Raw genomic sequence first — 21,372 nt, forward strand, 5'->3', positions numbered from 1 at the left:
TGGCGGTAGGTTGGGAGGAGGCCCTTGCCCAGTGTACTCTGGCTTCTCTTTAGAACGTAAAAATCTTTCGCCTTTTACTAAAGATTTCCGTGGAGAGGAGCAAAACTGAGTTTTGTGGCAATTTTTGCATGCTCCAGCTTGCTGGGGCTTCCTTCATTTGGTTGAAAAACAGAATGAGTGGGGGGTGGGCTTTCAGTGGGAGACTGACTCCTGTGGTTGGTTGGGAGGTGGCCCGCATTTGAATATTGTGGCCATGGACGGCCCCCTTCCGGGGAGCGGGAAGTGTAAGTGACGCTCTGGCAGCAGGATGGACCAAAACATGGAGCAGCCTATGGAAGATGATGGTCTGTCGCCCGGCTGGCTGTGTGTTGCCCTTTTTGTTTTTCCATCACCAAAGGCCGCACCCTCTTCTAGGTGGTCTCCCTGGGCCAAGGGAGGGCTGCGGCCATGGCGGTAGGTCGGGAGGAGGCCCTTGTCCAGTATTCTCTGGCTTCTCTTCAGAATGTAAAAATCTTTCGCCTTTTACTAAAGATTTCCGGGGAGAGGAGCAAAACTGAGTTTTGTGGCAATTTTTGCATGCTCCAGCTTGCTGGGGCTTCCTTCATTTGGTTGAACAACAGAATGAGTGGGGGTGTGGGCTTTCAGTGGGAGACTGACTCCTGTGGTTGGTTGGGAGATGGCCCTCATTTGAATATTGTGGCCATGGACGGCCCCCTTCCGGGGAGCGGGAAGTGTAAGTGACGCTCTGGCAGCAGGATGGACCAGAACATGGAGCAGCCTATGGAAGATGATGGGCTGTCGCCCGGCTGGCTGTGTGTTGCCCTTTTTGTATTTCCATCCCCAAAGGCCGCACCCTCTTCTAGGTGGTCTCCCTGGGCCAAGGGAGAGCTGCGGCCATGGCGGTAGGTCGGGAGGAGGCCCTTGCCCAGTATACTCTGGCTTCTCTTCAGAATGTAAAAATCTTTCGCCTTTTACTAAAGATTTCCGTGGAGAGGAGCAAAACTGAGTTTTGTGGCAATTTTTGCATGCTCCAACTTGCTGGGGCTTCCTTCATTTGGTTCAACAACAGAATGAGTGGGGGGTGGGCTTTCAGTGGGAGACTGACTCCTGTGCTTGGTTGTGAGGTGGCACTCATTTGAATATTGTGGCCATGGACGGCCCCCTTCTGGGGAGCGGGAACTGTAAGTGACGCTCTGGCAGCAGGATGGACCAGAACATGGAGCAGCCTATGGAAGATGATGGGCTGTCGCCCGGCTGGCTGTGTGTTGCCCTTTTTGTTTTTCCATCCCCAAAGGCCGCAGCTTCTTCCAGTTGGTCTCCGTGGGCCAAGGGAGGGCTGCGGCCATGGCGGTAGGTTGGGAGGAGGCCCTTGCCCAGTGTAATTTGGCTTCTCTTTAGAACGTAAAAATCTTTCGCCTTTTACTAAAGATTTCCGTGGAGAGGAGCAAAACTGAGTTTTGTGGCAATTTTTGCATGCTCCAGCTTGCTGGGGCTTCCTTCATTTGGTTGAAAAACAGAATGAGTGGGGGGTGGGCTTTCAGTGGGAGACTGACTCCTGTGGTTGGTTGGGAGGTGGCCCTCATTTGAATATTGTGGCCATGGACGGCCCCCTTCCGGGGAGCGGGAAGTGTAAGTGACGCTCTGGCAGCAGGATGGACCAGAACATGGAGCAGCCTATGGAAGATGATGGGCTGTCGCCCGGCTGGCTGTGTGTTGCCCTTTTTGTTTTTCCATCACAAAAGGCCGCACCCTCTTCTAGGTGGTCTCCCTGGGCCAAGGGAGGGCTGCGGCCATGGCGGTAGGTCGGGAGGAGGCCCTTGCCCAGTATTCTCTGGCTTCTCTTCAGAATGTAAAAATCTTTCGCCTTTTACTAAAGATTTCCGTGGAGAGGAGCAAAACTGAGTTTTGTGGCAATTTTTGCATGCTCCAGCTTGCTGGGGCTTTCTTCATTTGGTTGAACAACAGAATGAGTGGGGGGTGGGCTTTCAGTGGGAGACTGACTCCTGTGGTTGGTTGGGAGGTGGCCCTCATTTGTATATTGTGGCCATGGACGGCCCCCTTCCGGGGAGCGGGCAGTGTGAGTGACGCTCTGGCAGCAGGATGGACCAGAACATGGAGCAGCCTATGGAAGATGATGGGCTGTCGCCCGGCTGGCTGTGTGTTTCCCTTTTTGTTTTTCCATCAGCAAAGGCCGCACCCTCTTCTAGGTGGTCTCCCTGGGCCAAGGGAGGGCTGCGGCCATGGCGGTAGGTTGGGAGGAGGCCCTTGCCCAGTGTACTCTGGCTTCTCTTTAGAACGTAAAAATCTTTCGCCTTTTACTAAAGATTTCCGTGGAGAGGAGCAAAACTGAGTTTTGTGGCAATTTTTGCATGCTCCAGCTTGCTGGGGCTTCCTTCATTTGGTTGAAAAACAGAATGAGTGGGGGGTGGGCTTTCAGTGGGAGACTGACTCCTGTGGTTGGTTGGGAGGTGGCCCGCATTTGAATATTGTGGCCATGGACGGCCCCCTTCCGGGGAGCGGGAAGTGTAAGTGATGCTCTGGCAGCAGGATGGACCAAAACATGGAGCAGCCTATGGAAGATGATGGTCTGTCGCCCGGCTGGCTGTGTGTTGCCCTTTTTGTTTTTCCATCACCAAAGGCCGCACCCTCTTCTAGGTGGTCTCCCTGGGCCAAGGGAGGGCTGCGGCCATGGCGGTAGGTCGGGAGGAGGCCCTTGTCCAGTATTCTCTGGCTTCTCTTCAGAATGTAAAAATCTTTCGCCTTTTACTAAAGATTTCCGGGGAGAGGAGCAAAACTGAGTTTTGTGGCAATTTTTGCATGCTCCAGCTTGCTGGGGCTTCCTTCATTTGGTTGAACAACAGAATGAGTGGGGGTGTGGGCTTTCAGTGGGAGACTGACTCCTGTGGTTGGTTGGGAGATGGCCCTCATTTGAATATTGTGGCCATGGACGGCCCCCTTCCGGGGAGCGGGAAGTGTAAGTGACGCTCTGGCAGCAGGATGGACCAGAACATGGAGCAGCCTATGGAAGATGATGGGCTGTCGCCCGGCTGGCTGTGTGTTGCCCTTTTTGTATTTCCATCCCCAAAGGCCGCACCCTCTTCTAGGTGGTCTCCCTGGGCCAAGGGAGGGCTGCGGCCATGGCGGTAGGTCGGGAGGAGGCCCTTGCCCAGTATACTCTGGCTTCTCTTCAGAATGTAAAAATCTTTCGCCTTTTACTAAAGATTTCCGTGGAGAGGAGCAAAACTGAGTTTTGTGGCAATTTTTGCATGCTCCAGCTTGCTGGGGCTTGCTTCATTTGGTTGATCAACAGCATGAGTGGGGGTTGGGCTTTCAGTGGGAGACTGACTCCTGTGGTTGGTTGTGAGGTGGCCCTCATTTGAATATTGTGGTCATGGACGGCCCCCTTCTGGGGAGCGGGAAGTGTAAGTGACGCTCTGGCAGCAGGATGGACCAGAACATGTTGCAGCCTATGGAAGATGATGGTCTGTCGCCCGGCTGGCTGTGTGTTGCCCTTTTTGTTTTTCCATCCCCAAAGGCCGCACCCTCTTCTAGGTGGTCTCCCTGGGCCAAGGGAGGGCTGCGGCCATGGCGGTAGGTCGGGAGGAGGCCCTTGCCCAGTATACTCTGGCTTCTCTTCAGAACGTAAAAATCTTTCGCCTTTTACTAAAGATTTCCGTGGAGAGGAGCAAAACTGAGTTTTGTGGCAATTTTTGCATGCTCCAGCTTGCTGGGGCTTCCTTCATTTGGTTCAACAACAGAATGAGTGGGGGGTGGGCTTTCAGTGGGAGACTGACTCCTGTGCTTGGTTGTGAGGTGGCACTCATTTGAATATTGTGGCCATGGACGGCCCCCTTCTGGGGAGCGGGAACTGTAAGTGACGCTCTGGCAGCAGGATGGACCAGAACATGGAGCAGCCTATGGAAGATGATGGGCTGTCGCCCGGCTGGCTGTGTGTTGCCCTTTTTGTTTTTCCATCCCCAAAGGCCGCAGCTTCTTCCAGTTGGTCTCCGTGGGCCAAGGGAGGGCTGCGGCCATGGCGGTAGGTTGGGAGGAGGCCCTTGCCCAGTGTAATTTGGCTTCTCTTTAGAACGTAAAAATCTTTCGCCTTTTACTAAAGATTTCCGTGGAGAGGAGCAAAACTGAGTTTTGTGGCAATTTTTGCATGCTCCAGCTTGCTGGGGCTTCCTTCATTTGGTTGAAAAACAGAATGAGTGGGGGGTGGGCTTTCAGTGGGAGACTGACTCCTGTGGTTGGTTGGGAGGTGGCCCTCATTTGAATATTGTGGCCATGGACGGCCCCCTTCCGGGGAGCGGGAAGTGTAAGTGACGCTCTGGCAGCAGGATGGACCAGAACATGGAGCAGCCTATGGAAGATGATGGGCTGTCGCCCGGCTGGCTGTGTGTTGCCCTTTTTGTTTTTCCATCACAAAAGGCCGCACCCTCTTCTAGGTGGTCTCCCTGGGCCAAGGGAGGGCTGCGGCCATGGCGGTAGGTCGGGAGGAGGCCCTTGCCCAGTATTCTCTGGCTTCTCTTCAGAATGTAAAAATCTTTCGCCTTTTACTAAAGATTTCCGTGGAGAGGAGCAAAACTGAGTTTTGTGGCAATTTTTGCATGCTCCAGCTTGCTGGGGCTTTCTTCATTTGGTTGAACAACAGAATGAGTGGGGGGTGGGCTTTCAGTGGGAGACTGACTCCTGTGGTTGGTTGGGAGGTGGCCCTCATTTGTATATTGTGGCCATGGACGGCCCCCTTCCGGGGAGCGGGCAGTGTGAGTGACGCTCTGGCAGCAGGATGGACCAGAACATGGAGCAGCCTATGGAAGATGATGGGCTGTCGCCCGGCTGGCTGTGTGTTTCCCTTTTTGTTTTAACATCAGCAAAGGCCGCACCCTCTTCTAGGTGGTCTCCCTGGGCCAAGGGAGGGCTGCGGCCATGGCGGTAGGTCGGGAGGAGGCCCTTGCCCAGTATACTCTGGCTTCTCTTCAGAGCGTAAAAATCTTTCGCCTTTTACTAAAGATTTCCGTGGAGAGGAGCAAAACTGAGTTTTGTGGCAATTTTTGCATGCTCCAGCTTGCTGGGGCTTCCTTCATTTGGTTCAACAACAGAATGAGTGGGGGGTGGGCTTTCAGTGGGAGATTGACTCCTGTGCTTGGTTGTGAGGTGGCACTCATTTGAATATTGTGGCCATGGACGGCCCCCTTCTGGGGAGCGGGAAGTGTAAGTGACGCTCTGGCAGCAGGATGGACCAGAACATGGAGCAGCCTATGGAAGATGATGGGCTGTCGCCCGGCTGGCTGTGTGTTGCCCTTTTTGTTTTTCCATCCCCAAAGGCCGCAGCCTCTTCTAGTTGGTCTCCCTGGGCCAAGGGAGGGCTGCGGCCATGGCGGTAGGTTGGGAGGAGGCCCTTGCCCAGTGTACTCTGGCTTCTCTTTAGAACGTAAAAATCTTTCGCCTTTTACTAAAGATTTCCGTGGAGAGGAGCAAAACTGAGTTTTGTGGCAATTTTTGCATGCTCCAGCTTGCTGGGGCTTCCTTCATTTGGTTGAAAAACAGAATGAGTGGGGGGTGGGCTTTCAGTGGGAGACTGACTCCTGTGGTTGGTTGGGAGGTGGCCCGCATTTGAATATTGTGGCCATGGACGGCCCCCTTCCGGGGAGCGGGAAGTGTAAGTGACGCTCTGGCAGCAGGATGGACCAAAACATGGAGCAGCCTATGGAAGATGATGGTCTGTCGCCCGGCTGGCTGTGTGTTGCCCTTTTTGTTTTTCCATCACCAAAGGCCGCACCCTCTTCTAGGTGGTCTCCCTGGGCCAAGGGAGGGCTGCGGCCATGGCGGTAGGTCGGGAGGAGGCCCTTGTCCAGTATTCTCTGGCTTCTCTTCAGAATGTAAAAATCTTTCGCCTTTTACTAAAGATTTCCGGGGAGAGGAGCAAAACTGAGTTTTGTGGCAATTTTTGCATGCTCCAGCTTGCTGGGGCTTCCTTCATTTGGTTGAACAACAGAATGAGTGGGGGTGTGGGCTTTCAGTGGGAGACTGACTCCTGTGGTTGGTTGGGAGATGGCCCTCATTTGAATATTGTGGCCATGGACGGCCCCCTTCCGGGGAGCGGGAAGTGTAAGTGACGCTCTGGCAGCAGGATGGACCAGAACATGGAGCAGCCTATGGAAGATGATGGGCTGTCGCCCGGCTGGCTGTGTGTTGCCCTTTTTGTTTTTCCATCCCCAAAGGCCGCACCCTCTTCTAGGTGGTCTCCCTGGGCCAAGGGAGGGCTGCGGCCATGGCGGTAGGTCGGGAGGAGGCCCTTGCCCAGTATACTCTGGCTTCTCTTCAGAATGTAAAAATCTTTCGCCTTTTACTAAAGATTTCCGTGGAGAGGAGCAAAACTGAGTTTTGTGGCAATTTTTGCATGCTCCAGCTTGCTGGGGCTTGCTTCATTTGGTTGATCAACAGCATGAGTGGGGGGTGGGCTTTCAGTGGGAGACTGACTCCTGTGGTTGGTTGTGAGGTGGCCCTCATTTGAATATTGTGGTCATGGACGGCCCCCTTCTGGGGAGCGGGAAGTGTAAGTGACGCTCTGGCAGCAGGATGGACCAGAACATGTTGCAGCCTATGGAAGATGATGGTCTGTCGCCCGGCTGGCTGTGTGTTGCCCTTTTTGTTTTTCCATCCCCAAAGGCCGCACCCTCTTCTAGGTGGTCTCCGTGGGCCAAGGGAGGGCTGCGGCCATGGCGGTAGGTCGGGAGGAGGCCCTTGCCCAGTATACTCTGGCTTCTCTTCAGAACGTAAAAATCTTTCGCCTTTTACTAAAGATTTCCGTGGAGAGGAACAAAACTGAGTTTTGTGGCAATTTTTGCATGCTCCAGCTTGCTGGGGCTTCTTTCATTTGGTTGAACAACAGAATGAGTTGGGGGTGGGCTTTCAGTGGGAGACTGACTCCTGTGGTTGGTTGTGAGGTGGCTCTCATTTGAATATTGTGGCCATGGACGGCCCCCTTCTGGGGAGCGGGAAGTGTAAGTGACGCTCTGGCAGCAGGATGGACCAGAACATGTTGCAGCCTATGGAAGATGATGGTCTGTCGCCCGGCTGGCTGTGTGTTGCCCTTTTTGTTTTTCCATCACCAAAGGCCGCACCCTCTTCTAGGTGGTCTCCCTGGGCCAAGGGAGGGCTGCGGCCATGGCGGTAGGTCGGGAGGAGGCCCTTGCCCAGTATTCTCTGGCTTGTCTTCAGAATGTAAAAATCTTTCGCCTTTTACTAAAGATTTTCGTGGAGAGGAGCAAAACTGAGTTTTGTGGCAATTTTTGCATGCTCCAGCTTGCTGGGGCTTTCTTCATTTGGTTGAACAACAGAATGAGTGGGGGGTGGGCTTTCAGTGGGAGACTGACTCCTGTGGTTGGTTGGGAGGTGGCTCTCATTTGTATATTGTGGCTGTGGACGGCCCCCTTCCGGGGAGCGGGCAGTGTGAGTGACGCTCTGGCAGCAGGATGGACCAGAACATGGAGCAGCCTATGGAAGATGATGGGCTGTCGCCCGGCTGGCTGTGTGTTGCCCTTTTTGTTTTTCCATCCCCAAAGGCCGCACCCTCTTCGAGGTGGTCTCCCTGGGCCAAGGGAGGGCTGCGGCCATGGCGGTAGGTCGGGAGGAGGCCCTTGCCCAGTATACTCTGGCTTCTCTTCAGAACGTAAAAATCTTTCGCCTTTTACTAAAGATTTCCGTGGAGAGGAGCAAAACTGAGTTTTGTGGCAATTTTTGCATGCTCCAGCTTGTTGGGGCTTTCTACATTTGGTTCAACAACAGAATGAGTGGGGGGTGGGCTTTCAGTGGGAGAGTGACTCCTGTGCTTGGTTGTGAGGTGGCCCTCATTTGAATATTGTGGCCATGGACAGCCCCCTTCTGGGGAGCGGGAAGTGTAAGTGACGCTCTGGCAGCAGGATGGACCAGAACATGTTGCAGCCTATGGAAGATGATGGTCTGTCGCCCGGCTGGCTGTGTGTTGCCCTTTTTGTTTTTCCATCCCCAAAGGCCGCACCCTCTTCTAGGTGGTCTCCGTGGGCCAAGGGAGGGCTGCGGCCATGGCGGTAGGTCGGGAGGAGGCCCTTGCCCAGTATACTCTGGCTTCTCTTCAGAACGTAAAAATCTTTCGCCTTTTATTAAAGATTTCCGTGGAGAGGAACAAAACTGAGTTTTGTGGCAATTTTTGCATGCTCCAGCTTGCTGGGGCTTCCTTCATTTGGTTGAACAACAGAATGAGTTGGGGGTGGGCTTTCAGTGGGAGACTGACTCCTGTGGTTGGTTGTGAGGTGGCTCTCATTTGAATATTGTGGCCATGGACGGCCCCCTTCTGGGGAGCGGGAAGTGTAAGTGACGCTCTGGCAGCAGGATGGACCAGAACATGGAGCAGCCTATGGAAGATGATGGGCTGTCGCCCGGCTGGCTGTGTGTTGCCCTTTTTGTTTTTCCATCCCCAAAGGCCGCAGCCTCTTCTAGGTGGTCTCCCTGGGCTAAGGGAGGGCTGCGGCCATGGTGGTAGGTCGGGAGGAGGCCCTTGCCCAGTATACTCTAGCTTCACTTCAGAACGTTAAAATTTTTCGCTTTTTACTAAAGATTTCCGTGGAGAGGAGCTAAACTGAGTTTTGTGGCAATTTTTGCATGCTCCAGCTTGCTGGGGCTTCCTTTATACGGTTCAACAAAGAATGAGTGGGGGGTGGGCTTTCAGTGGGAGAGTGACTCCTGTGCTTGGTTGTGAGGTGGCACTCATTTGAATATTGTGGCCATGGACGGTCCCCTTCTGGGGAGCGGGAACTGTAAGTGACGCTCTGGCAGCACGATGGACTAGAACATGGAGCAGCCTATGGAAGATGATGGTCTGTCGCCCGGCTGGCTGTGTGTTGCCCTTTTTGTTTTTCCATCCCCAAAGGCCGCAGCCTCTTCCAGTTGGTCTCCCTGGGCCAAGGGAGGGCTGCGGCCATGGCGGTAGGTTGGGAGGAGGCCCTTGCCCAGTGTAATTTGGCTTCTCTTTAGAACGTAAAAATCGTTCGCCTTTTACTAAAGATTTCCGTGGAGAGGAGCAAAACTGAGTTTTGTGGCAATTTTTGCATGCCCCAGCTTGCTGGGGCTTCCTTCATTTGGTTGAAAAACAGAATGAGTGGGGGGTGGGCTTTCAGTGGGAGACTGACTCCTGTGGTTGGTTGGGAGGTGGCCCTCATTTGAATATTGTGGCCATGGACGGCCCCCTTCCGGGGAGCGGGAAGTGTAAGTGACGCTCTGGCAGCAGGATGGACCAGAACATGGAGCAGCCTATGGAAGATGATGGGCTGTCGCCCGGCTGGCTGTGTGTTGCCCTTTTTGTTTTTCCATCACCAAAGGCCGCACCCTCTTCTAGGTGGTCTCCCTGGGCCAAGGGAGGGCTGCGGCCATGGCGGTAGGTCGGGAGGAGGCCCTTGCCCAGTATTCTCTGGCTTGTCTTCAGAATGTAAAAATCTTTCGCCTTTTACTAAAGATTTCCGTGGAGAGGAGCAAAACTGAGTTTTGTGGCAATTTTTGCATGCTCCAGCTTGCTGGGGCTTTCTTCATTTGGTTGAACAACAGAATGAGTGGGGGGTGGGCTTTCAGTGGGAGACTGACTCCTGTGGTTGGTTGGGAGGTGGCCCTCATTTGTATATTGTGGCCGTGGACGGCCCCCTTCCGGGGAGCGGGCAGTGTGAGTGACGCTCTGGCAGCAGGATGGACCAGAACATGGAGCAGCCTATGGAAGATGATGGGCTGTCGCCCGGCTGGCTGTGTGTTGCCCTTTTTGTTTTTCCATCCCCAAAGGCCGCACCCTCTTCGAGGTGGTCTCCCTGGGCCAAGGGAGGGCTGCGGCCATGGCGGTAGGTCGGGAGGAGGCCCTTGCCCAGTATACTCTGGCTTCTCTTCAGAACGTAAAAATCTTTCTCCTTTTACTAAAGATTTCCGTGGAGAGGAGCAAAACTGAGTTTTGTGGCAATTTTTGCATGCTCCAGCTTGTTGGGGCTTTCTACATTTGGTTCAACAACAGAATGAGTGGGGGGTGGGCTTTCAGTGGGAGAGTGACTCCTGTGCTTGGTTGTGAGGTGGCCCTCATTTGAATATTGTGGCCATGGACAGCCCCCTTCTGGGGAGCGGGAAGTGTAAGTGACGCTCTGGCAGCAGGATGGACCAGAACATGTTGCAGCCTATGGAAGATGATGGTCTGTCGCCCGGCTGGCTGTGTGTTGCCCTTTTTGTTTTTCCATCCCCAAAGGCCGCACCCTCTTCTAGGTGGTCTCCGTGGGCCAAGGGAGGGCTGCGGCCATGGCGGTAGGTCGGGAGGAGGCCCTTGCCCAGTATACTCTGGCTTCTCTTCAGAACGTAAAAATCTTTCGCCTTTTACTAAAGATTTCCGTGGAGAGGAACAAAACTGAGTTTTGTGGCAATTTTTGCATGCTCCAGCTTGCTGGGGCTTCCTTCATTTGGTTGAACAACAGAATGAGTTGGGGGTGGGCTTTCAGTGGGAGACTGACTCCTGTGGTTGGTTGTGAGGTGGCTCTCATTTGAATATTGTGGCCATGGACGGCCCCCTTCTGGGGAGCGGGAAGTGTAAGTGACGCTCTGGCAGCAGGATGGACCAGAACATGGAGCAGCCTATGGAAGATGATGGGCTGTCGCCCGGCTGGCTGTGTGTTGCCCTTTTTGTTTTTCCATCCCCAAAGGCCGCAGCCTCTTCTAGGTGGTCTCCCTGGGCTAAGGGAGGGCTGCGGCCATGGTGGTAGGTCGGGAGGAGGCCCTTGCCCAGTATACTCTAGCTTCACTTCAGAACGTTAAAATGTTTCGCCTTTTACTAAAGATTTCCGTGGAGAGGAGCAAAACTGAGTTTTGTGGCAATTTTTGCATGCTCCAGCTTGCTGGGGCTTCCTTCATTTGGTTGAACAACAGAATGAGTGGGGGGTGGGCTTTCAATGGGAGACTGAATCCTGTGGTTGGTTGGGAGGTGGCCCTCATTTGAATATTGTGGCCATGGACGGCCCCCTTCTGGGGAGCGGGAAGTGTAAGTGACGCTCTGGCAGTAGGATGGACCAGAACATGGAGCAGCCTATGGAAGATGATGGGCTGTCGCCCGGCTGGCTGTGTGTTGCCCTTTTTGTTTTTCCATCCCCAAAGGCCGCATCCTCTTCTAGGTGGTCTCCCTGGGCCAAGGGAGGGCTGCGGCCATGGCAGTAGGTCGGGAGGAGGCCCTTGCCCAGTATACTCTGGCTTCTCTTCAGAACGTAAAAATCTTTCGCCTTTTACTAAAGATTTCCGTGGAGAGGAGTAAAACTGAGTTTTGTGGCAATTTTTACATGCTCAAGCTTGCTGGGGCTTCCTTCATTTGGTTGAACAACAGAATGAGTGGGGGGTGGGCTTTCAGTGGGAGACTGACTCCTGTGGTTGGTTGAGAGGTGGCCCTCATTTGAATATTGTGGCCATGGACGGCCCCCTTCCGGGGAGCGGGAAGTGTAAGTGACGCTCTGGCAGCAGGATGGACCAGAACATGGAGCAGCCTATGGAAGATGATGGGCTGTCGCCCGGCTGGCTGTGTGTTGCCCTTTTTGTTTTTCCATCCCCAAAGGCCGCACCCTCTTCTAGGTGGTCTCCGTGGGCCAAGGGAGGGCTGCGGCCATGGCGGTAGGTCGGGAGGAGGCCCTTGCCCAGTATACTCTGGCTTCTCTTCAGAACGTAAAAATCTTTCGCCTTTTACTAAAGATTTCCGTGGAGAGGAACAAAACTGAGTTTTGTGGCAATTTTTGCATGCTCCAGCTTGCTGGGGCTTCCTTCATTTGGTTTAACAACAGAATGAGTTGGGGGTGGGCTTTCAGTGGGAGACTGACTCCTGTGGTTGGTTGTGAGGTGGCTCTCATTTGAATATTGTGGCCATGGACGGCCCCCTTCTGGGGAGCGGGAAGTGTAAGTGACGCTCTGGCAGCAGGATGGACCAGAACATGGAGCAGCCTATGGAAGATGATGGGCTGTCGCCCGGCTGGCTGTGTGTTGCCCTTTTTGTTTTTCCATCCCCAAAGGCCGCAGCCTCTTCTAGGTGGTCTCCCTGGGCTAAGGGAGGGCTGCGGCCATGGTGGTAGGTCGGGAGGAGGCCCTTGCCCAGTACACTCAGGCTTCTCTTCAGAACGTAAAAATTTTTCGCCTTTTACTAAAGATTTCCGTGGAGAGGAGCAAAACTGAGTTTTGTGGCAATTTTTGCATGCTCCAGCTTGCTGGGGCTTCCTTTATTTGGTTCAACAAAGAATGAGTGGGGGGTGGGCTTTCAGTGGGAGACTGACTCCTGTGCTTGGTTGTGAGGTGGCACTCATTTGAATATTGTGGCCATGGACGGCCCCCTTCTGGGGAGCGGGAACTGTAAGTGACGCTCTGGCAGCAGGATGGACCAGAACATGGAGCAGCCTATGGAAGATGATGGGCTGTCGCCCGGCTGGCTGTGTGTTGCCCTTTTTGTTTTTCCATCCCCAAAGGCCGCATCCTCTTCTAGGTGGTCTCCCTGGGCCAAGGGAGGGCTGCGGCCATGGCAGTAGGTCGGGACGAGGCCCTTGCCCAGTATACTCTGGCTTCTCTTCAGAACGTAAAAATCTTTTGCCTTTTACTAAAGATTTCCGTGGAGAGGAGTAAAACTGAGTTTTGTGGCAATTTTTACATGCTCAAGCTTGCTGGGGCTTCCTTCATTTGGTTGAACAACAGAATGAGTGGGGGGTGGGCTTTCAGTGGGAGACTGACTCCTGTGGTTGGTTGGGAGGTGGCCCTCATTTGAATATTGTGGCCATGGACGGCCCCCTTCCGGGGAGCGGGAAGTGTAAGTGACGCTCTGGCAGCAGGATGGACCAGAACATGGAGCAGCCTATGGAAGATGATGGGCTGTCGCCCGGCTGGCTGTGTGTTGCCCTTTTTGTTTTTCCATCCCCAAAGGCCGCAGCCTCTTCTAGGTGGTCTCCCTGGGCCAAGGGAGGGCTGAGGCCACGGCGGTAGGTCGGGAGGAGGCCCTTGCCCAGTATACTCAGGCTTCTCTTCAGAACGTAAAAATTTTTTGCCTTTTACTAAAGATTTCCGTGGAGAGGAGCAAAACTGAGTTTTGTGGCAATTTTTGCATGCTCCAGCTTGCTGGGGCTTCCTTTATATGGTTCAACAAAGAATGAGTGGGGGGTGGGCTTTCAGTGGGAGAGTGACTCCTGTGCTTGGTTGTGAGGTGGCACTCATTTGAATATTGTGGCCATGGACGGTCCCCTTCTGGGGAGCGGGAACTGTAAGTGACGCTCTGGCAGCACGATGGACTAGAACATGGAGCAGCCTATGGAAGATGATGGGCTGTCGCCCGGCTGGCTGTGTGTTGCCCTTTTTGTTTTTCCATCCCCAAAGGCCGCAGCCTCTTCCAGTTGGTCTCCCTGGGCCAAGGGAGGGCTGCGGCCATGGCGGTAGGTCGGGAGGAGGCCCTTGCCCAGTATACTCTGGCTTCTCTTCAGAACGTAAAAATCTTTCGCCTTTTACTAAAGATTTCCGTGGAGAGGAGCAAAACTGAGTTTTGTGGCAATTTTTGCATGCTCCAGCTTGTTGGGGCTTTCTACATTTGGTTCAACAACAGAATGAGTGGGGGGTGGGCTTTCAGTGGGAGAGTGACTCCTGTGCTTGGTTGTGAGGTGGCCCTCATTTGAATATTGTGGCCATGGACAGCCCCCTTCTGGGGAGCGGGAAGTGTAAGTGACGCTCTGGCAGCAGGGTGGACCAGAACATGGAGCAGCCTATGGAAGATGATGGGCTGTCGCCCGGCTGGCTGTGTGTTGCCCTTTTTGTTTTTCCATCCCCAAAGGCCGCACCCTCTTCTAGGTGGTCTCCCTGGGCCAAGGGAGGGCTGCGGCCATGGCGGTAGGTCGGGAGGAGGCCCTTGCCCAGTATACTCTGGCTTCTCTTCAGAATGTAAAAATCTTTCGCCTTTTACTAAAGATTTCCATGGAGAGGAGCAAAACTGAGTTTTGTGGCAATTTTTGCATGCTCCAGCTTGCTGGGGCTTTCTTCATTTGGTTGAACAACAGAATGAGTGGGGGGTGGGCTTTCAGTGGGAGACTGACTCCTGTGGTTCGTTGGGAGGTGGCCCTCATTTGAATATTGTGGCCATGGACGGCCCCCTTCCGGGGAGCGGGAAGTGTGAGTGACGCTCTGGCAGCAGGATGGACCAGAACATGGAGCAGCCTATGGAAGATGATGGGCTGTCACCCGGCTGGCTGTGTGTTGCCCTTTTTGTTTTTCCATCCCCAAAGGCCGCACCCTCTTCTAGGTGGTCTCCCTGGGCCAAGGGAGGGCTGCGGCCATGGCGGTAGGACGGGCGGAGGCCCTTGCCCAGTATACTCTGGCTTCTCTTCAGAACGTAAAAATCTTTCGCCTTTTACTAAAGATTTCCGTGGAGAGGAGCAAAACTGAGTTTTGTGGCAATTTTTGCATGCTCCAGCTTGCTGGGGCTTTCTACATTTGGTTCAACAACAGAATGAGTGGGGGGTGGGCTTTCAGTGGGAGAGTGACTCCTGTGCTTGGTTGTGAGGTGGCCTTCATTTAAATATTGTGGCCATGGACGGCCCCCTTCTGGGGAGCGGGAAGTGTAAGTGACGCTCTGGCAGCAGGATGGACCAGAACATGGAGCAGCCTATGGAAGATGATGGGCTGTCGACCGGCTGGCTGTGTGTTGCCCTTTTTGTTTTTCCATCCCCAAATGCCGCAGCCTCTTCTAGTTGGTCTCCCTGGGCCAAGGGAGGGCTGCGGCCATGGCGGTAGGTTGGGAGGAGGCCCTTGCCCAGTGTACTCTGGCTTCTCTTCAAAACGTAAAAATCTTTCGCCTTTTACTAAAGATTTCCGTGGAGAGGAGCAAAACTGAGTTTTGTGGCAATTTTTGCTTGCTCCAGCTTGTTGGGGCTTCCTTCATTTGGTTGAAAAACAGAATGAGTGGGGGGTGGGCTTTCAGTGGGAGACTGACTCCTGTGGTTGGTTGGGAGGTGGCCCTCATTTGAATATTGTGGCCATGGACGGCCCCCTTCTGGGGAGCGGGAAGTGTAAGTGACGCTCTGGCAGCAGGATGGACCAGAACATGGAGCAGCCTATGGAAGATGATGGGCTGTCGCCCGGCTGGCTGTGTGTTGCCCTTTTTGTTTTTCCATCCCCAAAGGCCGCAGCCTCTTCTAGTTGGTCTCCCTGGGCCAAGGGAGGGCTGCGGCCATGGCGGTAGGTTGGGAGGAGGCCCTTGCCCAGTGTACTCTGGCTTCTCTTTAGAACGTAAAAATCTTTCGCCTTTTACTAAAGATTTCCGTGGAGAGGAGCAAAACTGAGTTTTGTGGCAATTTTTGCATGCTCCAGCTTGCTGGGGCTTCCTTCATTTGGTTGAAAAACAGAATGAGTGGGGGGTGGGCTTTCAGTGGGAGACTGACTCCTGTGGTTGGTTGGGAGGTGGCCCGCATTTGAATATTGTGGCCATGGACGGCCCCCTTCCGGGGAGCGGGAAGTGTAAGTGACGCTCTGGCAGCAGGATGGACCAAAACATGGAGCAGCCTATGGAAGATGATGGTCTGTCGCCCGGCTGGCTGTGTGTTGCCCTTTTTGTTTTTCCATCACCAAAGGCCGCACCCTCTTCTAGGTGGTCTCCCTGGGCCAAGGGAGGGCTGCGGCCATGGCGGTAGGTCGGGAGGAGGCCCTTGTCCAGTATTCTCTGGCTTCTCTTCAGAATGTAAAAATCTTTCGCCTTTTACTAAAGATTTCCGGGGAGAGGAGCAAAACTGAGTTTTGTGGCAATTTTTGCATGCTCCAGCTTGCTGGGGCTTCCTTCATTTGGTTGAACAACAGAATGAGTGGGGGTGTGGGCTTTCAGTGGGAGACTGACTCCTGTGGTTGGTTGGGAGATGGCCCTCATTTGAATATTGTGGCCATGGACGGCCCCCTTCCGGGGAGCGGGAAGTGTAAGTGACGCTCTGGCAGCAGGATGGACCAGAACATGGAGCAGCCTATGGAAGATGATGGGCTGTCGCCCGGCTGGCTGTGTGTTGCCCTTTTTGTTTTTCCATCCCCAAAGGCCGCACCCTCTTCTAGGTGGTCTCCCTGGGCCAAGGGAGGGCTGCGGCCATGGCGGTAGGTCGGGAGGAGGCCCTTGCCCAGTATACTCTGGCTTCTCTTCAGAATGTAAAAATCTTTCGCCTTTTACTAAAGATTTCCGTGGAGAGGAGCAAAACTGAGTTTTGTGGCAATTTTTGCATGCTCCAGCTTGCTGGGGCTTGCTTCATTTGGTTGATCAACAGCATGAGTGGGGGGTGGGCTTTCAGTGGGAGACTGACTCCTGTGGTTGGTTGTGAGGTGGCCCTCATTTGAATATTGTGGTCATGGACGGCCCCCTTCTGGGGAGCGGGAAGTGTAAGTGACGCTCTGGCAGCAGGATGGACCAGAACATGTTGCAGCCTATGGAAGATGATGGTCTGTCGCCCGGCTGGCTGTGTGTTGCCCTTTTTGTTTTTCCATCCCCAAAGGCCGCACCCTCTTCTAGGTGGTCTCCGTGGGCCAAGGGAGGGCTGCGGCCATGGCGGTAGGTCGGGAGGAGGCCCTTGCCCAGTATACTCTGGCTTCTCTTCAGAACGTAAAAATCTTTCGCCTTTTACTAAAGATTTCCGTGGAGAGGAACAAAACTGAGTTTTGTGGCAATTTTTGCATGCTCCAGCTTGCTGGGGCTTCTTTCATTTGGTTGAACAACAGAATGAGTTGGGGGTGGGCTTTCAGTGGGAGACTGACTCCTGTGGTTGGTTGTGAGGTGGCTCTCATTTGAATATTGTGGCCATGGACGGCCCCCTTCTGGGGAGCGGGAAGTGTAAGTGACGCTCTGGCAGCAGGATGGACCAGAACATGTTGCAGCCTATGGAAGATGATGGTCTGTCGCCCGGCTGGCTGTGTGTTGCCCTTTTTGTTTTTCCATCACCAAAGGCCGCACCCTCTTCTAGGTGGTCTCCCTGGGCCAAGGGAGGGCTGCGGCCATGGCGGTAGGTCGGGAGGAGGCCCTTGCCCAGTATTCTCTGGCTTGTCTTCAGAATGTAAAAATCTTTCGCCTTTTACTAAAGATTTTCGTGGAGAGGAGCAAAACTGAGTTTTGTGGCAATTTTTGCATGCTCCAGCTTGCTGGGGCTTTCTTCATTTGGTTGAACAACAGAATGAGTGGGGGGTGGGCTTTCAGTGGGAGACTGACTCCTGTGGTTGGTTGGGAGGTGGCTCTCATTTGTATATTGTGGCTGTGGACGGCCCCCTTCCGGGGAGCGGGCAGTGTGAGTGACGCTCTGGCAGCAGGATGGACCAGAACATGGAGCAGCCTATGGAAGATGATGGGCTGTCGCCCGGCTGGCTGTGTGTTGCCCTTTTTGTTTTTCCATCCCCAAAGGCCGCACCCTCTTCGAGGTGGTCTCCCTGGGCCAAGGGAGGGCTGCGGCCATGGCGGTAGGTCGGGAGGAGGCCCTTGCCCAGTATACTCTGGCTTCTCTTCAGAACGTAAAAATCTTTCGCCTTTTACTAAAGATTTCCGTGGAGAGGAGCAAAACTGAGTTTTGTGGCAATTTTTGCATGCTCCAGCTTGTTGGGGCTTTCTACATTTGGTTCAACAACAGAATGAGTGGGGGGTGGGCTTTCAGTGGGAGAGTGACTCCTGTGCTTGGTTGTGAGGTGGCCCTCATTTGAATATTGTGGCCATGGACAGCCCCCTTCTGGGGAGCGGGAAGTGTAAGTGACGCTCTGGCAGCAGGATGGACCAGAACATGTTGCAGCCTATGGAAGATGATGGTCTGTCGCCCGGCTGGCTGTGTGTTGCCCTTTTTGTTTTTCCATCCCCAAAGGCCGCACCCTCTTCTAGGTGGTCTCCGTGGGCCAAGGGAGGGCTGCGGCCATGGCGGTAGGTCGGGAGGAGGCCCTTGCCCAGTATACTCTGGCTTCTCTTCAGAACGTAAAAATCTTTCGCCTTTTACTAAAGATTTCCGTGGAAAGGAACAAAACTGAGTTTTGTGGCAATTTTTGCATGCTCCAGCTTGCTGGGGCTTCCTTCATTTGGTTGAACAACAGAATGAGTTGGGGGTGGGCTTTCAGTGGGAGACTGACTCCTGTGGTTGGTTGTGAGGTGGCTCTCATTTGAATATTGTGGCCATGGACGGCCCCCTTCTGGGGAGCGGGAAGTGTAAGTGACGCTCTGGCAGCAGGATGGACCAGAACATGGAGCAGCCTATGGAAGATGATGGGCTGTTGCCCGGCTGGCTGTGTGTTGCCCTTTTTGTTTTTCCATCCCCAAAGGCCGCAGCCTCTTCTAGGTGGTCTCCCTGGGCTAAGGGAGGGCTGCGGCCATGGTGGTAGGTCGGGAGGAGGCCCTTGCCCAGTACACTCTAGCTTCACTTCAGAACGTTAAAATTTTTCGCTTTTTACTAAAGATTTCCGTGGAGAGGAGCTAAACTGAGTTTTGTGGCAATTTTTGCATGCTCCAGCTTGCTGGGGCTTCCTTTATACGGTTCAACAAAGAATGAGTGGGGGGTGGGCTTTCAGTGGGAGAGTGACTCCTGTGCTTGGTTGTGAGGTGGCACTCATTTGAATATTGTGGCCATGGACGGTCCCCTTCTGGGGAGCGGGAACTGTAAGTGACGCTCTGGCAGCACGATGGACTAGAACATGGAGCAGCCTATGGAAGATGATGGGCTGTCGCCCGGCTGGCTGTGTGTTGCCCTTTTTGTTTTTCCATCCCCAAAGGCCGCAGCCTCTTCCAGTTGGTCTCCCTGGGCCAAGGGAGGGCTGCGGCCATGGCGGTAGGTTGGGAGGAGGCCCTTGCCCAGTGTAATTTGGCTTCTCTTTAGAACGTAAAAATCGTTCGCCTTTTACTAAAGATTTCCGTGGAGAGGAGCAAAACTGAGTTTTGTGGCAATTTTTGCATGCCCCAGCTTGCTGGGGCTTCCTTCATTTGGTTGAAAAACAGAATGAGTGGGGGGTGGGCTTTCAGTGGGAGACTGACTCCTGTGGTTGGTTGGGAGGTGGCCCTCATTTGAATATTGTGGCCATGGACGGCCCCCTTCCGGGGAGCGGGAAGTGTAAGTGACGCTCTGGCAGCAGGATGGACCAGAACATGGAGCAGCCTATGGAAGATGATGGGCTGTCGCCCGGCTGGCTGTGTGTTGCCCTTTTTGTTTTTCCATCACCAAAGGCCGCACCCTCTTCTAGGTGGTCTCCCTGGGCCAAGGGAGGGCTGCGGCCATGGCGGTAGGTCGGGAGGAGGCCCTTGCCCAGTATTCTCTGGCTTGTCTTCAGAATGTAAAAATCTTTCGCCTTTTACTAAAGATTTCCGTGGAGAGGAGCAAAACTGAGTTTTGTGGCAATTTTTGCATGCTCCAGCTTGCTGGGGCTTTCTTCATTTGGTTGAACAACAGAATGAGTGGGGGGTGGGCTTTCAGTGGGAGACTGACTCCTGTGGTTGGTTGGGAGGTGGCCCTCATTTGTATATTGTGGCCGTGGACGGCCCCCTTCCGGGGAGCGGGCAGTGTGAGTGACGCTCTGGCAGCAGGATGGACCAGAACATGGAGCAGCCTATGGAAGATGATGGGCTGTCGCCCGGCTGGCTGTGTGTTGCCCTTTTTGTTTTTCCATCCCCAAAGGCCGCACCCTCTTCGAGGTGGTCTCCCTGGGCCAAGGGAGGGCTGCGGCCATGGCGGTAGGTCGGGAGGAGGCCCTTGCCCAGTATACTCTGGCTTCTCTTCAGAACGTAAAAATCTTTCTCCTTTTACTAAAGATTTCCGTGGAGAGGAGCAAAACTGAGTTTTGTGGCAATTTTTGCATGCTCCAGCTTGTTGGGGCTTTCTACATTTGGTTCAACAACAGAATGAGTGGGGGGTGGGCTTTCAGTGGGAGAGTGACTCCTGTGCTTGGTTGTGAGGTGGCCCTCATTTGAATATTGTGGCCATGGACAGCCCCCTTCTGGGGAGCGGGAAGTGTAAGTGACGCTCTGGCAGCAGGATGGACCAGAACATGTTGCAGCCTATGGAAGATGATGGTCTGTCGCCCGGCTGGCTGTGTGTTGCCCTTTTTGTTTTTCCATCCCCAAAGGCCGCACCCTCTTCTAGGTGGTCTCCGTGGGCCAAGGGAGGGCTGCGGCCATGGCGGTAGGTCGGGAGGAGGCCCTTGCCCAGTATACTCTGGCTTCTCTTCAGAACGTAAAAATCTTTCGCCTTTTACTAAAGATTTCCGTGGAGAGGAACAAAACTGAGTTTTGTGGCAATTTTTGCATGCTCCAGCTTGCTGGGGCTTCCTTCATTTGGTTGAACAACAGAATGAGTTGGGGGTGGGCTTTCAGTGGGAGACTGACTCCTGTGGTTGGTTGTGAGGTGGCTCTCATTTGAATATTGTGGCCATGGACGGCCCCCTTCTGGGGAGCGGGAAGTGTAAGTGACGCTCTGGCAGCAGGATGGACCAGAACATGGAGCAGCCTATGGAAGATGATGGGCTGTCGCCCGGCTGGCTGTGTGTTGCCCTTTTTGTTTTTCCATCCCCAAAGGCCGCAGCCTCTTCTAGGTGGTCTCCCTGGGCTAAGGGAGGGCTGCGGCCATGGTGGTAGGTCGGGAGGAGGCCCTTGCCCAGTATACTCTAGCTTCACTTCAGAACGTTAAAATGTTTCGCCTTTTACTAAAGATTTCCGTGGAGAGGAGCAAAACTGAGTTTTGTGGCAATTTTTGCATGCTCCAGCTTGCTGGGGCTTCCTTCATTTGGTTGAACAACAGAATGAGTGGGGGGTGGGCTTTCAATGGGAGACTGAATCCTGTGGTTGGTTGGGAGGTGGCCCTCATTTGAATATTGTGGCCATGGACGGCCCCCTTCTGGGGAGCGGGAAGTGTAAGTGACGCTCTGGCAGTAGGATGGACCAGAACATGGAGCAGCCTATGGAAGATGATGGGCTGTCGCCCGGCTGGCTGTGTGTTGCCCTTTTTGTTTTTCCATCCCCAAAGGCCGCATCCTCTTCTAGGTGGTCTCCCTGGGCCAAGGGAGGGCTGCGGCCATGGCAGTAGGTCGGGAGGAGGCCCTTGCCCAGTATACTCTGGCTTCTCTTCAGAACGTAAAAATCTTTCGCCTTTTACTAAAGATTTCCGTGGAGAGGAGTAAAACTGAGTTTTGTGGCAATTTTTACATGCTCAAGCTTGCTGGGGCTTCCTTCATTTGGTTGAACAACAGAATGAGTGGGGGGTGGGCTTTCAGTGGGAGACTGACTCCTGTGGTTGGTTGAGAGGTGGCCCTCATTTGAATATTGTGGCCATGGACGGCCCCCTTCCGGGGAGCGGGAAGTGTAAGTGACGCTCTGGCAGCAGGATGGACCAG

The 21,372-nt window shown here is 54.0% G+C and overlaps 48 non-coding genes across 48 annotated transcripts; all 48 read left to right on the forward strand.

Annotated features, from left to right (window-relative positions):
- Positions 1-33: 33 nt before the first annotated feature.
- On the forward strand, positions 34-149 carry LOC141259875 (U5 spliceosomal RNA). The gene has a single exon (XR_012318643.1). It is a non-coding gene; the product is annotated as a U5 spliceosomal RNA (small nuclear RNA).
- A 332-nt stretch (positions 150-481) lies between these two features.
- Positions 482-597, forward strand: LOC141260430 (U5 spliceosomal RNA). Its single transcript, XR_012319182.1, has one exon. It is a non-coding gene; the product is annotated as a U5 spliceosomal RNA (small nuclear RNA).
- Positions 598-930: 333 nt separating this feature from the next.
- LOC141259688 (U5 spliceosomal RNA) lies at positions 931-1,046 on the forward strand. The gene has a single exon (XR_012318458.1). It is a non-coding gene; the product is annotated as a U5 spliceosomal RNA (small nuclear RNA).
- A 333-nt stretch (positions 1,047-1,379) lies between these two features.
- LOC141260417 (U5 spliceosomal RNA) lies at positions 1,380-1,494 on the forward strand. The gene has a single exon (XR_012319171.1). It is a non-coding gene; the product is annotated as a U5 spliceosomal RNA (small nuclear RNA).
- A 332-nt stretch (positions 1,495-1,826) lies between these two features.
- Positions 1,827-1,942, forward strand: LOC141260187 (U5 spliceosomal RNA). Its single transcript, XR_012318946.1, has one exon. It is a non-coding gene; the product is annotated as a U5 spliceosomal RNA (small nuclear RNA).
- A 332-nt stretch (positions 1,943-2,274) lies between these two features.
- Positions 2,275-2,390, forward strand: LOC141259876 (U5 spliceosomal RNA). Its single transcript, XR_012318644.1, has one exon. It is a non-coding gene; the product is annotated as a U5 spliceosomal RNA (small nuclear RNA).
- A 332-nt stretch (positions 2,391-2,722) lies between these two features.
- LOC141260431 (U5 spliceosomal RNA) lies at positions 2,723-2,838 on the forward strand. Its single transcript, XR_012319183.1, has one exon. It is a non-coding gene; the product is annotated as a U5 spliceosomal RNA (small nuclear RNA).
- Positions 2,839-3,171: 333 nt separating this feature from the next.
- On the forward strand, positions 3,172-3,287 carry LOC141259788 (U5 spliceosomal RNA). Its single transcript, XR_012318556.1, has one exon. It is a non-coding gene; the product is annotated as a U5 spliceosomal RNA (small nuclear RNA).
- Positions 3,288-3,619: 332 nt separating this feature from the next.
- Positions 3,620-3,735, forward strand: LOC141260064 (U5 spliceosomal RNA). Its single transcript, XR_012318826.1, has one exon. It is a non-coding gene; the product is annotated as a U5 spliceosomal RNA (small nuclear RNA).
- Positions 3,736-4,068: 333 nt separating this feature from the next.
- On the forward strand, positions 4,069-4,183 carry LOC141260418 (U5 spliceosomal RNA). Its single transcript, XR_012319172.1, has one exon. It is a non-coding gene; the product is annotated as a U5 spliceosomal RNA (small nuclear RNA).
- A 332-nt stretch (positions 4,184-4,515) lies between these two features.
- On the forward strand, positions 4,516-4,631 carry LOC141260188 (U5 spliceosomal RNA). The gene has a single exon (XR_012318947.1). It is a non-coding gene; the product is annotated as a U5 spliceosomal RNA (small nuclear RNA).
- Positions 4,632-4,963: 332 nt separating this feature from the next.
- LOC141261075 (U5 spliceosomal RNA) lies at positions 4,964-5,079 on the forward strand. Its single transcript, XR_012319784.1, has one exon. It is a non-coding gene; the product is annotated as a U5 spliceosomal RNA (small nuclear RNA).
- Positions 5,080-5,411: 332 nt separating this feature from the next.
- LOC141259877 (U5 spliceosomal RNA) lies at positions 5,412-5,527 on the forward strand. The gene has a single exon (XR_012318645.1). It is a non-coding gene; the product is annotated as a U5 spliceosomal RNA (small nuclear RNA).
- Positions 5,528-5,859: 332 nt separating this feature from the next.
- Positions 5,860-5,975, forward strand: LOC141260432 (U5 spliceosomal RNA). The gene has a single exon (XR_012319184.1). It is a non-coding gene; the product is annotated as a U5 spliceosomal RNA (small nuclear RNA).
- A 333-nt stretch (positions 5,976-6,308) lies between these two features.
- Positions 6,309-6,424, forward strand: LOC141259789 (U5 spliceosomal RNA). The gene has a single exon (XR_012318557.1). It is a non-coding gene; the product is annotated as a U5 spliceosomal RNA (small nuclear RNA).
- A 332-nt stretch (positions 6,425-6,756) lies between these two features.
- On the forward strand, positions 6,757-6,872 carry LOC141259925 (U5 spliceosomal RNA). Its single transcript, XR_012318691.1, has one exon. It is a non-coding gene; the product is annotated as a U5 spliceosomal RNA (small nuclear RNA).
- Positions 6,873-7,204: 332 nt separating this feature from the next.
- LOC141260571 (U5 spliceosomal RNA) lies at positions 7,205-7,320 on the forward strand. The gene has a single exon (XR_012319315.1). It is a non-coding gene; the product is annotated as a U5 spliceosomal RNA (small nuclear RNA).
- A 332-nt stretch (positions 7,321-7,652) lies between these two features.
- Positions 7,653-7,768, forward strand: LOC141260903 (U5 spliceosomal RNA). The gene has a single exon (XR_012319620.1). It is a non-coding gene; the product is annotated as a U5 spliceosomal RNA (small nuclear RNA).
- Positions 7,769-8,100: 332 nt separating this feature from the next.
- On the forward strand, positions 8,101-8,216 carry LOC141260387 (U5 spliceosomal RNA). Its single transcript, XR_012319142.1, has one exon. It is a non-coding gene; the product is annotated as a U5 spliceosomal RNA (small nuclear RNA).
- A 332-nt stretch (positions 8,217-8,548) lies between these two features.
- LOC141260570 (U5 spliceosomal RNA) lies at positions 8,549-8,664 on the forward strand. The gene has a single exon (XR_012319314.1). It is a non-coding gene; the product is annotated as a U5 spliceosomal RNA (small nuclear RNA).
- Positions 8,665-8,996: 332 nt separating this feature from the next.
- On the forward strand, positions 8,997-9,111 carry LOC141260562 (U5 spliceosomal RNA). Its single transcript, XR_012319308.1, has one exon. It is a non-coding gene; the product is annotated as a U5 spliceosomal RNA (small nuclear RNA).
- Positions 9,112-9,443: 332 nt separating this feature from the next.
- On the forward strand, positions 9,444-9,559 carry LOC141260509 (U5 spliceosomal RNA). Its single transcript, XR_012319258.1, has one exon. It is a non-coding gene; the product is annotated as a U5 spliceosomal RNA (small nuclear RNA).
- A 332-nt stretch (positions 9,560-9,891) lies between these two features.
- On the forward strand, positions 9,892-10,007 carry LOC141260133 (U5 spliceosomal RNA). The gene has a single exon (XR_012318892.1). It is a non-coding gene; the product is annotated as a U5 spliceosomal RNA (small nuclear RNA).
- A 332-nt stretch (positions 10,008-10,339) lies between these two features.
- LOC141259926 (U5 spliceosomal RNA) lies at positions 10,340-10,455 on the forward strand. The gene has a single exon (XR_012318692.1). It is a non-coding gene; the product is annotated as a U5 spliceosomal RNA (small nuclear RNA).
- A 332-nt stretch (positions 10,456-10,787) lies between these two features.
- On the forward strand, positions 10,788-10,903 carry LOC141260558 (U5 spliceosomal RNA). Its single transcript, XR_012319304.1, has one exon. It is a non-coding gene; the product is annotated as a U5 spliceosomal RNA (small nuclear RNA).
- A 332-nt stretch (positions 10,904-11,235) lies between these two features.
- On the forward strand, positions 11,236-11,351 carry LOC141260360 (U5 spliceosomal RNA). Its single transcript, XR_012319117.1, has one exon. It is a non-coding gene; the product is annotated as a U5 spliceosomal RNA (small nuclear RNA).
- A 332-nt stretch (positions 11,352-11,683) lies between these two features.
- Positions 11,684-11,799, forward strand: LOC141259929 (U5 spliceosomal RNA). Its single transcript, XR_012318694.1, has one exon. It is a non-coding gene; the product is annotated as a U5 spliceosomal RNA (small nuclear RNA).
- Positions 11,800-12,131: 332 nt separating this feature from the next.
- Positions 12,132-12,247, forward strand: LOC141259964 (U5 spliceosomal RNA). The gene has a single exon (XR_012318728.1). It is a non-coding gene; the product is annotated as a U5 spliceosomal RNA (small nuclear RNA).
- A 331-nt stretch (positions 12,248-12,578) lies between these two features.
- On the forward strand, positions 12,579-12,694 carry LOC141260365 (U5 spliceosomal RNA). Its single transcript, XR_012319122.1, has one exon. It is a non-coding gene; the product is annotated as a U5 spliceosomal RNA (small nuclear RNA).
- Positions 12,695-13,026: 332 nt separating this feature from the next.
- Positions 13,027-13,142, forward strand: LOC141259909 (U5 spliceosomal RNA). The gene has a single exon (XR_012318676.1). It is a non-coding gene; the product is annotated as a U5 spliceosomal RNA (small nuclear RNA).
- Positions 13,143-13,473: 331 nt separating this feature from the next.
- On the forward strand, positions 13,474-13,589 carry LOC141260915 (U5 spliceosomal RNA). Its single transcript, XR_012319631.1, has one exon. It is a non-coding gene; the product is annotated as a U5 spliceosomal RNA (small nuclear RNA).
- Positions 13,590-13,921: 332 nt separating this feature from the next.
- LOC141260300 (U5 spliceosomal RNA) lies at positions 13,922-14,037 on the forward strand. The gene has a single exon (XR_012319057.1). It is a non-coding gene; the product is annotated as a U5 spliceosomal RNA (small nuclear RNA).
- Positions 14,038-14,369: 332 nt separating this feature from the next.
- On the forward strand, positions 14,370-14,485 carry LOC141260076 (U5 spliceosomal RNA). Its single transcript, XR_012318837.1, has one exon. It is a non-coding gene; the product is annotated as a U5 spliceosomal RNA (small nuclear RNA).
- A 332-nt stretch (positions 14,486-14,817) lies between these two features.
- Positions 14,818-14,933, forward strand: LOC141259786 (U5 spliceosomal RNA). The gene has a single exon (XR_012318554.1). It is a non-coding gene; the product is annotated as a U5 spliceosomal RNA (small nuclear RNA).
- Positions 14,934-15,265: 332 nt separating this feature from the next.
- On the forward strand, positions 15,266-15,381 carry LOC141259878 (U5 spliceosomal RNA). Its single transcript, XR_012318646.1, has one exon. It is a non-coding gene; the product is annotated as a U5 spliceosomal RNA (small nuclear RNA).
- Positions 15,382-15,713: 332 nt separating this feature from the next.
- LOC141260434 (U5 spliceosomal RNA) lies at positions 15,714-15,829 on the forward strand. Its single transcript, XR_012319186.1, has one exon. It is a non-coding gene; the product is annotated as a U5 spliceosomal RNA (small nuclear RNA).
- A 333-nt stretch (positions 15,830-16,162) lies between these two features.
- On the forward strand, positions 16,163-16,278 carry LOC141259790 (U5 spliceosomal RNA). Its single transcript, XR_012318558.1, has one exon. It is a non-coding gene; the product is annotated as a U5 spliceosomal RNA (small nuclear RNA).
- Positions 16,279-16,610: 332 nt separating this feature from the next.
- On the forward strand, positions 16,611-16,726 carry LOC141259930 (U5 spliceosomal RNA). The gene has a single exon (XR_012318695.1). It is a non-coding gene; the product is annotated as a U5 spliceosomal RNA (small nuclear RNA).
- Positions 16,727-17,058: 332 nt separating this feature from the next.
- Positions 17,059-17,174, forward strand: LOC141260573 (U5 spliceosomal RNA). Its single transcript, XR_012319317.1, has one exon. It is a non-coding gene; the product is annotated as a U5 spliceosomal RNA (small nuclear RNA).
- A 332-nt stretch (positions 17,175-17,506) lies between these two features.
- Positions 17,507-17,622, forward strand: LOC141260927 (U5 spliceosomal RNA). The gene has a single exon (XR_012319642.1). It is a non-coding gene; the product is annotated as a U5 spliceosomal RNA (small nuclear RNA).
- A 332-nt stretch (positions 17,623-17,954) lies between these two features.
- Positions 17,955-18,070, forward strand: LOC141260298 (U5 spliceosomal RNA). Its single transcript, XR_012319055.1, has one exon. It is a non-coding gene; the product is annotated as a U5 spliceosomal RNA (small nuclear RNA).
- Positions 18,071-18,402: 332 nt separating this feature from the next.
- Positions 18,403-18,518, forward strand: LOC141260575 (U5 spliceosomal RNA). The gene has a single exon (XR_012319319.1). It is a non-coding gene; the product is annotated as a U5 spliceosomal RNA (small nuclear RNA).
- A 332-nt stretch (positions 18,519-18,850) lies between these two features.
- LOC141260563 (U5 spliceosomal RNA) lies at positions 18,851-18,965 on the forward strand. Its single transcript, XR_012319309.1, has one exon. It is a non-coding gene; the product is annotated as a U5 spliceosomal RNA (small nuclear RNA).
- Positions 18,966-19,297: 332 nt separating this feature from the next.
- On the forward strand, positions 19,298-19,413 carry LOC141260510 (U5 spliceosomal RNA). Its single transcript, XR_012319259.1, has one exon. It is a non-coding gene; the product is annotated as a U5 spliceosomal RNA (small nuclear RNA).
- Positions 19,414-19,745: 332 nt separating this feature from the next.
- Positions 19,746-19,861, forward strand: LOC141260134 (U5 spliceosomal RNA). The gene has a single exon (XR_012318893.1). It is a non-coding gene; the product is annotated as a U5 spliceosomal RNA (small nuclear RNA).
- A 332-nt stretch (positions 19,862-20,193) lies between these two features.
- On the forward strand, positions 20,194-20,309 carry LOC141259931 (U5 spliceosomal RNA). Its single transcript, XR_012318696.1, has one exon. It is a non-coding gene; the product is annotated as a U5 spliceosomal RNA (small nuclear RNA).
- Positions 20,310-20,641: 332 nt separating this feature from the next.
- LOC141260559 (U5 spliceosomal RNA) lies at positions 20,642-20,757 on the forward strand. The gene has a single exon (XR_012319305.1). It is a non-coding gene; the product is annotated as a U5 spliceosomal RNA (small nuclear RNA).
- A 332-nt stretch (positions 20,758-21,089) lies between these two features.
- Positions 21,090-21,205, forward strand: LOC141260361 (U5 spliceosomal RNA). Its single transcript, XR_012319118.1, has one exon. It is a non-coding gene; the product is annotated as a U5 spliceosomal RNA (small nuclear RNA).
- Positions 21,206-21,372: the final 167 nt, after the last annotated feature.

Source organism: Phyllobates terribilis, unplaced genomic scaffold, assembly GCF_046119375.1.
Source record: "Phyllobates terribilis strain yellow unplaced genomic scaffold, ASM4611937v1 Scaffold_3__8_contigs__length_932513732, whole genome shotgun sequence".
In the NCBI taxonomy this organism is placed as follows: Eukaryota; Metazoa; Chordata; class Amphibia; order Anura; family Dendrobatidae; genus Phyllobates; species Phyllobates terribilis.